Source organism: Rhinatrema bivittatum, chromosome 7 (genome assembly GCF_901001135.1).
Source record: "Rhinatrema bivittatum chromosome 7, aRhiBiv1.1, whole genome shotgun sequence".
In the NCBI taxonomy this organism is placed as follows: Eukaryota; Metazoa; Chordata; class Amphibia; order Gymnophiona; family Rhinatrematidae; genus Rhinatrema; species Rhinatrema bivittatum.
Window position 1 is genome coordinate 195,083,498 of NC_042621.1, and position 16,809 is coordinate 195,100,306.

Sequence of the window (16,809 nt, forward strand, 5' to 3'; positions counted from 1 at the left end):
ACAGACATTTCAAGGTACAATTTTTATTTGTATATGCAACTTTCTTAGCATTTGACAGGGAAAATTTGAAATCTTGTAACTCAGTTTGTTCTTATAGCCAAACAGGCTATGTATGCTTTTATTGGAACCTCTCTACTGGGATACCCTAATTCTACTGCCGGCGGCATTTTGGTTCCTGTCACCCGACGTCACGAGTGCAGGAGATCGCTCCCGGACCCCCGCTGGACCCCCAGAGACTTTTGGCCAGCTTGGGGGGGCCTCCTGACCCCCACAAGACTTGCCAAAAGTCCAGCGGGGGTCAGGGAGCGACCTCCTGTACTCACGCCGTATTGCCAATATTCAAAATGGCGCCGGCGCTACTTTTGCCCTCACTATGTCATACGGGTCGTATGACATAGTGAGGGCAAAGGTAGCGCCGGCACCGGCGCAAGTGTAGGAGGTTGCTCCCGGACCCCCGCTGGTCTTTTGGCAAGTCTTGTGGGGGTCAGGAGGCCCCCCCAAGCTGGCCAAAAGTCCCTGGGGGTCCAGCGGGGGTCCGGGAGCGATCTCCTGCACTCGTGACGTCGGGTGACAGGAACCAAAATGCCGCCGGCGCTACCTTTGCCCTGTCATATGGTAAGGGCAAAGGGCCACCGGCGCCATTTCTATTAACGCAGCCGTGGCCCGAGAGCGGGAGATCGCGGGAGATCGCGCCGGGACCCCCCCACTGGACCCCAGGTAATTTAAAACATTTTGGGGGGGTTCGGGAGGGTGGGGGATTTGTTTTAAAGGGTTGGGGTGGGTTTTAGGGTTGTTTTGGTGTGCCGGTTTTCCCGCCCTCCCCCGATTTACGATTTTTTACAATTAAAAAAAAAAAAAAAACACGACGATCAGATTTCCCTCCCCCCCTCCCAGCCAAAATCGATCGTTAAGACGATCGATCACACGATTCACATCCCTAACAATTAATCTATTTATAAGAGCTGGGTCACTCCCTTGTTTTAGCTAGATCTCTGATTGATTTTTGGCATGCAAATGTCTCTTCTTCTCTTAAATGGGATAAGAGTCTATAAATCAAATAATTCCTGTAGATAGATGTAATACCTCTGAGTAATACCTTCGTCGTGGTTCGGGGGCCCCACTCCCTGAAACAGATTTTCTACGAACTACGAGAAAAATTTGTTTTTTGGGTTTGTATGGGGGGAGGGGCACATTTTATTTTTTTAAATAAAAAAACACCCCAAGCATTAAAATTTACAATAATACATTAAATACACACACCACCCCCTCCCCACCATCCCGATCCCTCTCCAAGACTTACTAACATCCCTGGTGCTCCAGCGGGGTCCCTTGAGCAATTTGTCCCTCCGTGCCATCGGGCTGTGTGGCCTGCCTCGCATCAAAATGGCGCCGATAGCCTTTGACTTACTATGTCACAAGGGCTACAGGTGCCATTGGTCAGCCCCTGTCACATGGCCATCGGTGCTCCTACCATATGACAGGGGCTGACCAATGGCACCAGTAGCCCCTGTAACATAGTATGGGCAAAGGCTATTGGGCAATTTTGATTACTGGCAGCCGACGGCCCGAGTGCAGAAGATTGCTCCCGGACCCCCGCTGGACCACCAGCGGCTTTTGGCAAGTCTTGGGGGAACCTCCTGTCCCCCACAAGACTTGCCAAAAGTCTCTGGTGGTCCAGCAGGGGTCCGGGAGCGATCTCACCATCGGCTGCCAGTAATCAAAATGGCGCCGATAGCCTTTGCCCATACTATGTCACAGGGGCTACCGGTGCCATTGGTCAGCTCCTGTCACATGGTAGGAGCACAAGATGGCGCCAGCATGCGCGCAGGGCCTCCTTATGAATACATCATGGTGGGAACCTCGGGGGCGTCTCCTCCCGATGATGTCAACACCGCTAGTGTACTTATACTGACTGGCCCATTGCTAAAATGAGTTAGCAAGGAGTTCTCTCACTTGTGTAATTCCACTCTACTTGGATCTCTGTTCCAGATTATACCTGGCTTCCAGATGCTCTGAGTACCCGGTCCTTGGGGGCTCTTTTGTGACTTGGCTATCTGCTCCTCGGAGGGCCTACTGCCTGGGATGTCTGACCCGCTCCTCGGGTATCTCTACTGGGACTTCTTTTTGTGAGTACATTCTCCAGTTTCTACCTACTACTGAGGATTCCTTGGCATACCCTATTCCACGGGCCACTACCGTTCTTCAGCCTGTCTACGCTACTCTATCTGTACCTCAGGATACTGCACCAGCAACACAAGGTCTACGGCCTGGTTCCTGTATCTTCAACCTCTCCTCATACAGAACAGCTTCCTCGGCGTACCCCACACTGCGGGCCACTACTGGATCTGCACTCAGAGGTATTACATCTATCTACAGGAATTCACGAGTGTACCCCGTGCTGCGGTCACCACTGGATCTTGTTATCTACATCATCATCCTGACCACGATACTTGCTCAAAGACTGTGTTTAATATTTTTCCCCGCTCCTCTAGTAGTGTTTTTTACCTTCTCCTTAATAAAGTCTCTCTCACAGCTGTGTCCTACATCGCTGAGACCTCGCCTACCGCCGGTGGGGACCATGGGGCTCTTCCCTGTGGGCGGAGACATCTCTCACCTCGGCCCAGGGGTTCACCAATTCCTCAAAACCATAACACAAATCAATCACATTTCATTCTCACTTTTAAAAAGCAAGTTACCTACCTTTCTTTTCTTTTCATCAAACACACTTACAATAATCTAACATTCTTTTCTTTTTATCAGGCCCACACAATTAGAATTACCTATTTTTCATTTTTAATAAATCACCAAAACTAAAGATTAGTTTACTACAAAATCTCACTCTCCCCAAACTTTAAGACCCAAAATTACTCAGTGAAGTGATACTCACTGATTCTCTGTAGTCAGCAGCAAAATGCTCTGTTTCTGTTATCTCTAAGTAACTATTAGTGTCATTCATCAAAATGTGTTATTGCGTTAACACGCTAATGCATGCGTTAATGCCATAACGTATCCATTATGAACAATAACGCATGGTGTGAATACAAATTTTTTAGAGGGAGGGGATCAGGGAGACGTTTGGGTGGGATTTAGTAAACTGAGGGGCAATATTGCACCATGTGATAGCATAATGCATGCTATTGCATGGTTTTAGCATTGGAAATAACTACACCTTTTTTCCTTGTGGTAGGCAAGTATGATATGCCTGAAATGGCCTTAACACAACTTGTGATAAAGTTTTAGAATTGCATTTTGGCCATTTCTCAGCTTAGAAGGGGAAGGGGGAGAAGAGGAGGTGGGGTGGTGTGGAGTAGAGAGAGAAAGAGAGCGAGTCTCTGGGGAGGGCCTCACTGTGTGCACCTATTTATATCTCTATAGGAGGGCCACCTGATAGGTGGAGGTGAGGTGTTGGTGGTGGTTTAGGGTTTAGAGGTCAGTTTTGCATGTAGAGTGAGATGTACGAGCAGCACAGTACACCTTGGTGAATATTTGACATCATTTGGTGTGAGGAAAGTCTTACAAAGATGAAATTTTGTACTATGTTATCTCACCCCAGCTTGATGGTACAGATAGGAATTTTAAAAAAACATTTTCATGCATAAAGTGCACTTATTTATTTATTTTTAAATATTTGTTGTTTGCTTAAAATGAAGCTTTCAAGCTAAGAAGAGCACAAGATAACATACAACAATAAAATAACAAGCAAAACAGAATAAATTGAATAAAATTTTTCAATTGAATGCCTCCTTAAACAATAGAGTCTTTAGCTGTCTTCTGAAAATGTTTAAATCAGTCAACATCCACAATTTGACTGGTAAATCATTCCCGAGTTTTGGACCAATTGAGGAAAAAGAGCGATTTCTTGTTGCTTGCAGTCAAATTTGCCCCTTAAAAGGGATCAGTAAAAGCTGTTGATTAGCAGACCAAAAGGAATGAGTAGCTAAATAAAATGTAAATAATTTTATAAGAGAAAGTAAATGAGTGGTTTTTAAGGCTTTAAAATCCAGAATCAACACTTCAAATTTCACCCGATATAAAATTGGCAAACAATGAAGTTGACACAGTTGGGGTAGAACAGAAGGGGAGAACTTTTTGAAACTAAATGCACTGCTGAGTTTTGCAACAATTGCAGAACTTGCAGGCAATTTTGGGGTAAAGCAACATACAATGAATTACAATAATCCACCCTTGACAAAATAAAAGCTTGGATTTACACATGTAAAACCCAATTTTAAGCATATATATGCTTTCTAAAATCAGTCTCTAAGAGTACGCTTCCAGTGTAGCTGCCTACTGATGGAGGAAGCATCGGGCCCACCCAGATTGTGGTTGAAGATTCAGCTAAAATTAAGGTACAGAGATGGGGGAGGGTAAAAGTTGGGGGGGGGGGGTGAGGAGGGGTCTCTGAAGCATAAAACATTAAAATCTTGAACCAGACCAGGGAGCGGGGGTGGGTGGAGGGACCGAGACAGGCACCGGGACTGACCTGTTTATTTTTCACAAATAGAAAAGGGGTTTTAAAGGAGAAATTGCAGACTCAGCCCGGTAAGGCCAAGCCTTTGGAGCTAGGGTGGGAGGGAGACAGGGAGCCCACAATATTGTTTTTTCCTAGCAGTTCACTACATAACCAGATATATTCTTTTCAGTACAGCCAGTTAAGTCTAAAGTTATCTGGCTTATCATACCTGCAGTATTCAATAGAATATCCAGTTATGTTTAAAGTTATTCAGATATGATTAGCCAGATTACTTTAATCAGGGACATTTATACCACTGAATTCCAGGACCACTTATCTTGTAGCCAGATAACTTTTCTGCTCACCAGTTTACTGAATATCACCTCCTATATATAATTAACTCTAAAAAGTCTGATATTTTTACTGCTGGGTGATAGCACATATGGGATACACCTACTCAATCATGAACCTATAGCAAATTCAATTACAATTTGATAAATATCACAACAAATCTCACACCTTTCACTCTTTCTGATATTTAGCATCTTAAAATAATATTTTTGCATATGTACCATACTGGAAGTACCTGACTACAGTAAGATTATTTTATAATGCTCATTTTACACAGTCTTTCTTCAGTGAGGAGGTTATCTTCAGAGATTGTACATCATCTCCACCGAAGAAGGAATGGCCAAAAGAATATGCAAAGGACAAGAACTGATCCTGAGTCTTTTTTTCTGGCTAATATAATATTATAGTAGGAAGGTAATGGTTTTTCTGAAATATGCATCTGTTATCCAAGCAAGTCAAACAGGTATTATCCTTACTACAGTAACTGTTATATTAAATAAATTATGTTTGTTGTTAAACTATTTATGTACGCTTTCTCTAATGTAATATCTGATTATAACATTTTCATTTTTAATAAATCACCAAATCAGTATAGGATCATATGCCATACTTTCCCTGCCTCTTCTGTTACATATACTCCTTCCAATATCATGGAGCTTGACTCACTGTGGTACTTGGAGAAGCTCTGTTCAGTGATTAAGAGAATTCTAATGAAGAGTTACTAGCTTTCCTACTGAGAGCACTTGGCCAATTAGTAATATGATGTTCATTAATCTTTACCAGACTTCGGAGACTTTGTGCCATTATACTATTACTTCTAACCAGATTACATTTAAAGCATTTTTATGATTAGCTATAATATTCATACATTTACAAACATATCACTCCATTAAACAAAGCAAATTTGATTCAGAAAAATGTCTCAGTAAAGAAATGGATGAAGTTCTATACCTATTCAGTTTGCAACATTATTTTCTGCATAAAAGATGAACAGGCTGATTGGGAGTATATGTTTGTGTTCTGTAGAGATGGTTTCCTGCCATGTAGATGGAGGGGAGGGGGTGCTATGGGCAATAGATATTACATAAATGCTAACAGCTCTAACCCTTACCAAAAAAAGCTAATTTTCAAAATCCCAGGAGCTTCTGCTCATCCATTTAGCTGCCTGCAAACCAATTTAATTTTCTTCCAGCTCAAGCAAGAGTAAATCTTCTTTACTGTTCTCTGTAAGCATGCAGCTTAATTTAAATCAATTTGACAACCACTCAAAACCCCTACATTTCTCAGAAACTTACCCCTTCTGTCACCTTTCTTCTTCATTCCTTTTCACTTCTTTTACATCTAGCCATTTTCTTCCCACTCCCCCCTTTTCTATTTTCCAATTTCCATCATGTTATCATAATATAGAATGGAGTAAATGATATTTGGGGGGGGGGGGGGGGGATTGTTGCAATCGGTTATCTGCGGGCTGCTTCCATGGACCACTGCTCTCACCTCCATTCCAGTCTGACACAGCTAACTGGCACACGCGGCAGGATGCTGCAATTACTGCTGGCAGGGATGCTGCGACAAGTCCGGGTGCAGCGTGTCCTTCTTAGGCGTGCACACCTCCTTTCTATATTCAAGGGGACTGCGGTGGGAAAGCCCTGCAGCCCCTCTTGATGACATCTGCGATGCTGCCTTATAAAAAGGGCAATTCTACAGCTGCAAGATACCTTGGCAACAGGACAGCCTGCTTCCAAGTAGTGTGAGTTGCCAGCATCTTCATCTTTGATTCCTGAGTTTCCAGATCCAGTTCCTGCCTTCATCTTCAGCTCCCATGGTCCTTGCTTTTGTCTTCAGTTCAGTGGCTCCTGTCTTTGTTCTTCAGTTTTTGTGGTAAGTTCTTCGGCTCTCCAGTTCTACGTCTCATCATCTGCCCACCTGTCTTGCTCTGGGCCTCCCTGCCTTACCTCTCCATCTTGCCTTCCTGATTCCTGGACATCCTTGTGTGCCGCCTGCCAAAAGCTCAACCTACCTGCACATGAAGGCTCAACCCAAGGAGAATGTGGGCTGGTAAAGGTGAAGCTCCAGTTGGGCCTCCACTTTGTCTAGACCCACCTGCCGATGGTGGGGATCTGCAGGGCTTCTCCCTGCAAGTAGCATCAACTCTGCCTCAGCCCAAGGGTCCATGCTTTCAACAGGGATAAGTCTCCTTCAACATTTTGGGATTTTTGTCTTCATCTGCCCTATATATTATTTTATTATTTTCCAGGGATGCACCATTTAACTCATCTACCATTCAAATGAATTTTACTTTGGAAGAATATTTGGGGTCTGATTGATCATGGGTTTTTTCCCCATAAATATGGAATGAGAGAAATGCCTTAGTGAACCAGGCCCTTAGATGCTCTTTGTCTTGGTATAGCTTCTGATAAATTATCTTTTTGAATGCTCATTTTAAGAAAACGTATACCACAAAAGAACTGACATCTGTAATTGACTTTCTCCAATTAATATATTGACAACATAATCCACCCAGAAATAAAGAACTTTCTTTCTATGGCACACACATATCCATGGTCTACACAGCACATATGTGAATCTGAAACTCCTCCCACCACTTTCAGAATTCTCTTGTCCCTCCTTAACATGTCCAGAAAATTTGGTGTGGATAGAATATCAAATGAAAAACAAAAAAGTTAGAACAAAAGAACATAAGATATGCCATACTGGGTGAGACCAAGGGTCCAGCAAGCCCAATATCCTGTCTCCAACAGTAGCCAATCCAAGTCACAAGTACCTGGCAAGTGCCCAAACATTAAACAGATCCCATGCTACTAATGCCAGCAACAAACAGTGACTGTTCCCTATTGCTTAATAGCTGTTTATGGACATCTCCAGGAACTTATCCAAAATGTTTTTAAACCCAGCTATACTAGTTGCCTTAACCACATCATCTGGATTTTCATTGTGCGTTGTATGAAAAAGAATTTTCTCCAATTTGTTTTAAATGTGTTAATTGCTAACTTCATGGCATGCTCCTAGTCCTTGTATTATGCAAAAGAGTAAATATCCATTTCACATTAACCTATTCAAGTTCTTTCATGATTTTGTAGACCTCTATCATATCCCCCCCTCAGCTGTCTCTTCTCCAAGCTGAACAGCCCTAATCTATTTAGCCTATCCTCATAGGAGAGCTATTTCATCCCCTTTATCATTTTGGTCACAGGCGTTAATAGCTGAGTGCAGGTAAAAGAAGTACAGAAAAGCAGAAAAAACTGCTTTTCTGTACTTTTTTTTAAGTACAGAAAAGCAGTTGGTGAATATTTGACATCATTTGGAATGAGGAAAGTCTCACAAAGATGAAATTTCTACTATGTTCTCTCACCCAAACTGCCATCTGCCAGTATTACTGACAGATAGCCGGTTATGAAAACCGACGCTGAGTTTACCAGCGTTGGTCTTCATAACCGGCAGCCACAACCCCCTAATTAGATATTGCATGGCGCCCCCTTGCAAGCACCATGCGCACATTAGGACTTTTCAGCACCCGCTTTCCGCGAAAATATATTGCATCGGCCCCATAGATGCACAACCTCATTGGTCTATCTCAAATTCAGCTGTTTTAATTTTAAAAATAGTTACTTAAAGTACCCACATGCTAGAAACTTATAGGATTATTCGTCAAAATGGTTAATGGTACCCTGCTATAGAGTCCATTAAGTTTGGGTGAGAGAACATAGTAGAAATTTCATCTTTGTGAGACTTTCCTCACTCCAAATGATGTCAAACATTCACCAACGTGTACTGTGCTGTTCGTATGTCTCACTCTACATGCAAAACTGGCCCCTAAACCCTAAACTACCACCAACACTTCACCTCGAGCTATTAGAAAGCCCTCCTATAGAGATATAAATACTTCACAACTATGAACACCTTGTAGATAGTCTCTCTCTCTCTCAAAAACACATTCCTTTTTCTTAACACTGGCATTATCAATGCATTAATAACACATTTGGATGAATCTAGGAGTTAGAAACGTGATGACAGAAAAAGACCATATGAACCTATCTAGTCTGCCCAGTCACACATCATATTTTCAAGATACTTGGTTTTTTCATTGCACAATGCACATTGCATATAATGCTACATTTTAATTTTGTCCTTTGTTTCATAAAATGTCAGCAGGCATTATGAACTATTTCCTATGACATATTCTGAAGTCTGCTTGATTTTGGCCATTTCTTGCTGCTGTTTTGTAATATTTTAAAAAGTAAATACTATGTTCTGTCAGGCCAGATGATTATCTAATCAATATAAGCTGATTTTTCAAATGCACACCCGTTCCTACTAATATTGCCTTTTTTATGCTTTTGTAATTATTATTGTTTCAAACTACTGTTTTTATTAGTTATTTATATGTCTGCACTAATGTTCACATTTTATGTATGTGCAGGATTCTAAACCTCTTAGACCCTTGGATTACACAGCCTTTAAATATTTTAAATAAATAAACTATAAAATTATGTATATACTATTAAGCATGTGCAAAACAATCTGATTTTCAAAAACAAGGTAGCTGTGGCATAATTATTAAAAAATGTATTTTTCTAAGCTAGATCCCAATGCTACATTAATTGCAAATTCTGATTCTATTGTAAGGTGTTCTAATGTCTATGTTCATTTAAATTTATTGTAATCCATCTTGAGACCAACTTTGGGAAAAGGTGCAATATCAAATGCTAATGAATAAATAAATAAATACATTTATGAGGTGAATTTTCAAAGTCGTACATAGAGGGCCTGATTTTCAAAAGCATTTACACGCTTAAAAATGGGTTTTACATGTGTAAATGCACTTTAGGCATGTAAGTGGGCTTTTGAAAATTGCTACTATATATAACATTGAATTGTCCATAGGATTTACCTGCATAAGTGTGCTTTACACAGGTAAATGGCTTTTGAAAATTGTTACAATAGTAGTCATATTTACATGTGTAAACCATTTTGAAAATTACCCCCAGAAATTTGCATCTACCTGCATAAGTAGCATCTACTTGTATACATGCTATGGGGGTCATTTTCAAAGGAGTTACGCATGTAAATGTGACATACTATCGTAGCAATTTTCAAAAGCTATTTACTCGAGTAAAGTGCACTTACTTGAGTAAATCCTATGGACAATTCAATGGCATATATTGTAGCAATTTTGAAAAGCCCACTTACTTGAGTAAAGTGTATTTACTCGAGCAAAAACCAGTTTTGCTCGAGTAAATGCTTTTTAAAATCTACCCCTATTTTAAGAACCTCAAACATACACATATAGGGGTAGATTTTCTAAATCTATGTGCGCGTACTTTTGTTCGCGCACCAGGGGGGTAATTTTCAAAGGAGTTACGCATGTAAATGTGACATACTATTGTAGCATTTACTCGAGCAAAAACCAGTTTTGCTCGAGTAAATGCTTTTTAAAATCAGGCCCCAGGCGCGAACAAAAATCCGGGGTAGGCACGTGCAAGGGGGTGCACATTTGTGCAACTTGCGCGCGCCGAGCCCCGCGCACGCTGCCTGTTCCCTCCGAGGCCGCTCCGAAATCGGAGCGGCCTCGGAGGGAACTTTCCTTCTACCCCCCCGTACCTTCCCCTCCCTAACCCACCCCCCCGGCCCTATCTAACCCTTCCTCCTACCTTTGTTGGCAAAGTTACGCTGGCCGGAGGCAGACGTAACTTTGCGCGTGCCACGGGCTGCTGGCGCACCATCACCCGACCCGGGGGCTGGTCCAGAGGCCTCGACCATGCCCCCGGGCCGGCACCACATCCCCGACACACACCCCGACACGCCCCGAAAATTGTGCCGCCCACCCGGCACGCCCCCGGCACGCCCCCCTTGCGAAGCCCCGGGACTTACACGCATCCTGGGGCTTGCGCGTGCCGCCGAGCCTATGCAAAATAGGCTCGGTGCGTGCAGGGGGCTTTTAAAAGGGTTACGCGCATAACTTATGCGCGTAACCCTTTTAAAATCCGGCCGATATTTTTTCCTTTTGTGCACACACATATGCACATAAAAGAGGGTGATCTAGGGAAATTTTAGGGTGGGGCCAATATTTATGCATATAAGTTGCTATTTTTAAAGACTCGTACATAGATTTACTAACTTACATACATAATTTTCCACTTGCTAATTATCTTATAAAAATGATATTAAATCTGTTTATTGTATACTAATAGCCAGATCGGAGGTTTGGGTTAACTGAGGGGGGGGGGGTCGGGGTACAGGCTGAAAAAGCAGGAAGGTCTTAAAGACCTAGAAAAGGTCTGAGTAAACCAGTGGAGTAATTGGTAAAATTGGTAATTTTACTTATGCATGCATGTTTTAAAATATATTGATTTGGGGGCATGCATCCTGATTTACATGAGTAAGTCATATTTTATTTTCACACATTAACATGTTATTTAAAAAATAAGTCGGAAAAGTACACACATTCAAATCATAGAAATACTTTTGATGCATTTTATGTATTCGTGCATATGTATATATGCATGTGTATGCTGCTGGGTAAAGATATGCATATTTTATAATACATGTGTATATATGTGCAGGTTGTAAAATACTATGGTAAAATTATGACTGGCCATATATGTGCATATATGCAACTTTGAGCAGCTGTTATGAAAGTTATCCTCTATTTGAAAATCAGGTTGATATGCAGCTAAATATATGTGTGTAACTTTACACATTTTCAAATGTTTAGTTAAATTTGTGAGCATTATCAGCATGCAGGTTATGCATTCACATTCTGAAAATTAAAAGGTGAATTTTAAAAGCCTGGGGGCAGATTTTCAAAGACCTACGTGCGCTGGGCCTATTTTCAAAAGGCCCGGCAGTGCGCCTAAAGTGTGTATGTCCCGGGGCTTGAAAAAGGGCTGGGGAATGGGCGGTCCGGGGCAGGGCGGGGGCGTGGCCAGAGGCCTCCGTACAGCTGCTGGATCTGGGCTGGTGCGCCGGCAGTCAGCCGGCGCATGCAACTTACTTCAGCCCCAGGGCTAAAGTAAGTTTTGGAACAAAGAAAACAAAAAGAAAAAGATAGGGAAGGGAATAGGGGCAGGCATCGCGGCTCGGACAGGGCTTGGCATGCGCAAGGTGCACAATTGTGCACCTCCTTGTGCACGCCGTCCCCGGATTTTGTAACATGCGTGTGCCTGTTATAAAATCAGGAGTACATGTGCGTGCACAGGGTAGCGCACGCACATGTAGGCCGCGCGTGTATGTTTTAAAATCTGGACCCTGATGTGCCCCAAAACCAGGAGAAATATGAATATGTCAGGCCAGTGCACGCCAAGCAGATTTTAAAAGCTGCCCGAGTACGCACATATCTCCCGCGGCACGCACAAATGAAAGTTCCAAAAAAGGAGTGGGGCATGGGTGTGGTCTGGGTGGGGCATGGGCGTTCTTGGATTTCAACTTCAAATTTGCGTGTAAATACTTTTGCGTACACCGGTGTCCCGTGCCACATAACTTTACTTCTGCTATGGATGACGTTTAAGAAATAAAATAAAGATAAATAGGCAGAACAGCGGGCTTTTAAGGGTCGGGGCTAATGGAAAAAGGGAGACTATTATACGTGGGGGGTTTGGAAGCCCTCTGCCTTAACTGGGTGAACTTGGAACAAACTGGGAAAACTGATAATGGCATCAGCACACAAATCTTTTAAAATCCAACACTTATGCAGTACAAGACGCATTTGCATGTGTCCACTTATAATTGCCTGGACATGTGCATGCGGTCAGGCTATTTTATACACGTGTTCTTATGTTCTTATGCATATACACACGTATGTTTTAAAATGGCTGCGCCCCTTGGTGTAGGCCGAGAAATGCGTACACATGTGCACCCATGCACCTGTTTATTTATTTATTTATTTTTTAATTCTTTATTTATTCATTTTTAATACATAAACAAAAATCAGATTTGCTTATAAAGAAATACTGTGGGTACATTAATTATCACAAGCAAATTTTTCCATTTGCCACCATTTCCATCAAAAATCTTAAATAGGAACTATAAACAGTCCACTTGAAATTTATAAACCTGGCAGACAAAATTTTAATCAGTTTTTAGACATTATTCAGCTATTAAGACCCACTCCCAGCAGAGTACTTAATAAGAGGAGATTTAGAAATCTTTTAAGGAAGAAAAAAAAACAGTACAAGAATGCTGCAATTAAAGATAGCCAAATTCTATCTAGACGTATGGAATTTATTGAAAATAAATCCAGGCATTTGAACTTACGTTTTACCAATTTTCCTAAGGTAGTGGGGGAAATCCCCAACACTACCTTGAAGAATTTTTTCTTTGAAAAGTTGGAAATAACTAAAGCAAATCTTCCATCCATTAACTCTTGCTTTTTTCTTCCCACGTCGACACGCTTAGGAAACTTTGGGGCGGATTTTCATACTCCGCGAATAGGCCTACTTTTGTTTGCGCTCCAGGCGCAAACAAAAGTACGCTGGATTTTAGTAGATACGCGCGGAGCCGCGCGTATCAGCTAAAAACCTGGATCGGCGCGCGCAAGGCTATCGATTTTGTATAGCCGGCGCACGCCGAGCCGCGCAGCCTACCCCGTTCCCTCCGAGGCCGCTCCGAAATCGGAGGCGGCCTCGGAGGGAACTTCCTTTTGCCCTCCCCTCACCTTCCCCCTCCCTTCCCCTACCTAACCCACCCACCCGGCCCTGTCTAAGCCCCCACCTTACCTTTGTCGGGGGATTTACGCCTCCCGGAGGGAGGCGTAAATCCCCGCGCGCCAGCGGGCCTCTTGCGTGCCGGGCCGCGACCTGGGGGCGGGTACGGAGGGCACGGCCACGCCCCCAGACCGCCCCGGGCCGTAGCCACGCCCCCGTACCCGCCCCCAAAACGCTGCCGACACGCCCCGAAAACGCCGCGACGACCGGGACCGCCCCCGACACGCCTCCGACATGCCCCCCTCGGAGAACCCTGGGACTTACGCGAGTCCCGGGGCTCTGCGCGCGCCGGTAGGCCTATGTAAAATAGGCGCACCGGCGAGCAGGGCTCTTAAAATCCGCCCCTTTGCTAGTGCCCCTTTTGCAGGGAATTTGATAGGATTCCTAGAAGATTCCACCTTGGATGTAATAAGCAGAGGAACTCTTTTGGCATCATTTATAACAGTTAAAGATATTGGTTTAGTGATGAAATCATATTTTAAGAAATATCCGGTTAACTTTCATGAGGCCGCAGTAAACATCTTCCCTGATTTAGCTCCAGCCACTCAGGCCAGGCGCCGGGGGTTTTTAAACCTCAGACAAGAGGCTGTTAGGCTGGCTGTAAAGATTTTGTTTCCTTATAAATGTTTCCTCACAAAGGGACGTGAGCGTTTTGTATTTTTCACTGCTGATCAACTAAAAGAGTTTATAGACGCCAGGAAAGTAAACATACTAACCCAGTAGATTTAAATATGGAACTATTACGAGCACTATGATAAAAGAATGGTTTTATTTCTTTTTTTTTATTCCTTAAAAGATTTCTAAATCTCCCCCCCATGCACCTGTTTAAAAGTTACCATGAGCGCAATTTTCAAAACTGTTTACATAGGTAAATTGTGAATTACCCTCTTCTTTTCATTTAAAGTACATACAGCTTCAATTGCACATCTACTTGTTAAAAAGAAGTGTTGCCATGGGAATTTAAATGTATGCATGTGCTCAATTTTCAAATTGTACATGCACTATTTCTCCTCTCATACAAATAGCAGGTGCAAAGTGTATGCGCATCCTTCATGCATCTACTTTGAGGCTGTTAATTTTCAAAGGGAAACTACCCCAGTAGTTTCTGTCTGCTAAGGTGTTATGCATGATAAAAGTACTCAGGTACTTTATCGTTATGTGGAATATTTGAAAATTGGCATTTTAAGTTATATGTGTAGATTCATATCATGACCCTTAAATGTCTCCTCATGTGCCTCTTTTTATACAGTGAATTTTATCTGCATTATGAAATAATATGCATGGCTTCAGGTGACTAAAAATGCATTAAAACACATTCAGTTCATCTTTATGCATTTTATTTTACATGCATATGTCTTGGCTAAGATTTTGAAACTGTATCACAAAGTAAGCAAGCTGTACAAAGGGGTTTACATAGTAATGTAGTAATGATGGTAGATAAAGACCAAGTGGTGAATCCCATTTGTCCTGCAAATTGCTCAAGGTAGTTACTGCTCCTCCATGCAGGTTACCCCATATTTTCTGTTATGAGTTGTAAGTGCTGCTCTGTGCAAGTTATCCCCATGCCTTCCAATAAGCGTTATACTTGCTACTCTGTGCAGGTTACCCCCATGCATTCCATTAAGGGCAGTAGAGAGTCCTCACCAGTCTGTAAAGGTTACCTCCATACACCCCTTTCTAGTGATCCACAGTGTTTATCCCATGCCCTTTTGAATTCAGTTACATTTTTTGTCCTTACCACTTCTTCTGGGAAGACATCCAGGCATCCATCACCCTCTCTGTGAAGAAATATTTCCTGATGTTAGTTCTGAGTTGTCCCCCTTGGAGTTTCATATCGTGACCTCAAGTTCTACAGTTTGAAGTTTGTGCATCATTAAATCCTTTCAGGTATCTCAAGGTCTGTATCATATCTCTTCTGTACCTCCTCTCCTTTAGGCTATACTTATTTAGAACCTTTAGCCTAGCCTCATAAGTCTTTCAATGTGGACCCCACACCATTTTGGTCGCCTTTCTCTTTACATCTTCCATCCTGTCTCTATCCTTATTGAGATATGGTCTCCAGAACTGAACGCAATACTCCAGGTGAGGGCTCACCAAGGATCTATACAAGGGCATTATCACCTACCTTTTCTCACTAATTATCCCTCTCTCTATGCAACCCAGCATCCTTCAGGCTTTAGCTGTCACTTTGTCACATTGTTTTGCTGCTTCAAATTTCAGATACTATTACTCCAAGGTCCATTTCCTGTCGGTGAACATTAGTCTTTTGATCTCCATCGCATACAGCTCATTTCACCCCATTTCTTTGCTTTGATTCCAAGTTACCAAACCTTCAATCACTCTTCAAGTTTTCTTAAATCATTTTTTATTCTCTCTACTCCTTCAGGCATGTGCATTCTTTAGCTGATCTTAATATCATCTGCAAAAGGACAAACTTTACCTTCTATCCCTCTACAGTGTTGCTCACAAAGAAATTGAACAGGACTGATCCAAAAACCATTCCTTGAGGTACTCCACTTTACATCATTCTCTCTTCAGAGGAGCTTCCATTTACCTTTACACACTGTCTCCTGTCAGTCAACTAGTTTGTAATCCATGCCACGACCTTAGCGCTCACTCCCAAACTTCTCATTTTATTCATGATCCTTCTATGTGAAACCATATCAAAAGCTTTGCTGAAATTCAAGTAGATCACATCATGCTCCCTCCCTTGATCCAGTTCTCTAGTCACCCAATCAAAAAAATCAATCAGATTTGTTTGACAGGACCTTCCCCTAATGAATCCAAGCTGCTTAGGGTCCAGCAATCAATTTTGAGGACAATTTTGTAAAAGATTTAGTCATGTAACTAAGGAGTTACATAGCTAGGTGGGCCCCTTTGAAACTTGTCTTTTTTTGCTGCAACTAAATTTCACTGTAATGTTCATCTAACTATTTTCTATAGTAAAGCAAAGGGGAATGTTTAGGTGGGTTCATTCTGAAAAAAAAAATTGATCCAGTGTTTCTAATTATCAAACTAATCCATTTCTTTTTTGCAGAAGAGTGACAGATAGACAGACAGGCACAAATCGCTTTTACATACTTTTTTCAGACATTTCTTATGTGGAAAACATACACAACTCCTGATTAAAAATTACTGATTCATCCCATATATTCCTACTAAGATACCATTCATATCCCTGCAGTTAAGGATCAGTCAGCATTTCAGGTAAAATCCTCTCTTTCCAAAGGTTTATAATTCAAACTGTAAAAGCTTCCTCCAGGCTAAGATGTAACAAACATGGTT